Below are 2,252 nucleotides of genomic sequence, written 5' to 3' on the forward strand. Positions count from 1 at the left end.
ATCTGTTGAGTGAGATTTTAAAAACTGTCTAAATTAAAAAAAAAAAAAATAGAAACTTCTGAGTTCTTGTTCTATTGCAAGTTGGCTATTTTTAAATCTGATGATGGTCACTCTATGGAAGAAAGGGTAAAGAATGAGAGGCCAGTTCCCCAAAAATGGTGAAATTGTCTTTAAGAAAACAAAAGATGATAGAATCTACATGAGGCCAAATATTTCCCAGGAAATATGTTGTTTGAGGGCTGTTGTAGTAACTATTTTCTGCCATTAAAATGATTACCCAATTGACTTGTTCTTGCTCCTGTGATTTTTCAAGTAGGCATTCCAATCCAGAGGCTGTAGGGCTAACAAACTCCCACACTTGGAACTATTTTGCCCAAGGACAGAATAGAGTAAAAATAATTAACTAAGCTGCACATTTTAAATAGCTTTACTACAAATGCCACATATGGCCCATAAATGACATCTTTTCTAATAGAAAAAGAAGAAAAATGTGGGGATAAAGGGAATAATTTTCTTTTTTTTAAGGTAATTTAAAATTCAGTGTTTTACTCTCTCTACATGCTAATAGGCAGTTATCTACATTTCAAACTCTGACACTTTTCATCTCCTTTCTTGTAATTGATTTAATTAAAGATTTAAAAATATGTAACACTGAATATTTATATAAAATGTCACACTCGGCTCTAATTTACCATTGCAACAAGTCATTATTTCTTTATTTTAGTTTCATTTCCCATGTATTTTAAGCTATTTATTAACATTCATACTGAAGACAAATGTTTAGAGGAGACTCACTGGAAAGGAAACAGTACTAGATATCCTCAAAGTGTCTTTGCCCCTACAGTGAGTTACTTAAACCCAATTTGGCTATTTCCAGACCAAACTGCAGCATCTTGACCACTTCATTCAATATAGCAAGAACACATGTACAAAGTGGTATTTTTCCATTTGCTCAGGGAGAAAACAAACAAACAGACAACCAAACCCAAAACCCATAGCTTAATAATGAGGGAGTGTCAATGAATTATGAATAACTTCTGTCTAAATGAAGGCAATATAATCAGCTCCCTTGTACTAGGCAGATATTATGTTTTCCACAAGGATTCATTTTAGTTAATTTAAGTTGAATCATTAAGCATTACAATTTTGGCAGCTGCCAGAAGGATGACAAAAAATAAACAGTCACAATTGTTCAAGGACATGCTCTGAACAATTCGGTATATAAATCATCTCTTAGCATTCCTTTAGTCATATTAGATAATAAAACTTTCTTCCTTTAACTGAATTTGGTTAACTAACTGGTGGCTGTAATATCACGCAAATGTTAATGCCAAGCTTAAGTCAGATTGGAAAAAGTTATTAAATAATATTCCTTAATGAATACATTTTGAGGCACTGGATATTATATATAATAAAAAAGGAAACACTCATCATAGAAAATGATTAGGTGGTAGCTTGCCTTTGTCCTTAAATAAAACAGAAGCTTCTCTAAATATTTCTAGCAAATTATTATAATATTCAGTCACACTTTCTAACTTAACCTTCAGCTTTTCTTTTTAGTCCTGATGCCTAGCTATGGATGGCCAAGGCATATATTTGGCCCTGGGGATGCTTTCATAATATGGAAAATTACTGTTCCTGTGAGGATGTCAAAAGAGTCCTGAACTAAGTATATGCATATAGCTGGTGGAGGGCTCCAACTCCACACTCTGAGCAAATTATGAATCTCTCAAATGAGAGGCCTCAACTGGAAAACTTCTGAGATCCTTTCCTTTTAACTCTAATATCTACATTATGCAAACTAAATAATAACTCCTTCTAAGCGGGAGTCACTAGGTGACCCAAACAGTTAAGCATTCAAATTGTGGCTGAAAGTTGGCTGTTCAAACCCAAACTGTGTGGATTGCAATTCTACTCTACAAAACCTGGGGTTGCCATGAGTCGGAATCAACTCAATGACAATTGGTTTGTTTTTGGTTTTTTGATTATAGGCAGGAATAAGGCCTCATGATGTCTTCTAATCTCTCAGACACGAGGACTTCATATAGACATGGTTGATGTAAGTAAATTAATGTATGTGTGTATATTATGTTGTATTTTTTAATCCATCTGAAGTATGTTTTCCAATGAACATATTTAATGGCACTTATGTTGATCATGCCATAACTTCTCAAGTTTAGCTACAACTTATTTTTAGCTCCAGAAATTTCATAATTGGTTACTTTCAATAGTCTTGTGAATTTCAAGAAGAA

The 2,252-nt window shown here is 33.5% G+C and overlaps 1 protein-coding gene across 1 annotated transcript in view; it reads right to left on the reverse strand.

Annotated features, from left to right (window-relative positions):
• LRP1B (LDL receptor related protein 1B) overlaps positions 1–2,252 on the reverse strand; it is a 1,771,065-nt gene that overhangs the window by 350,512 nt on the left and 1,418,301 nt on the right. The gene's annotated exons all lie outside the window — the stretch shown is intronic.

This window comes from Trichechus manatus, unplaced genomic scaffold (genome assembly GCF_000243295.1).
Source record: "Trichechus manatus latirostris isolate Lorelei unplaced genomic scaffold, TriManLat1.0 scaffold00033, whole genome shotgun sequence".
NCBI lineage: Eukaryota > Metazoa > Chordata > Mammalia > Sirenia > Trichechidae > Trichechus > Trichechus manatus.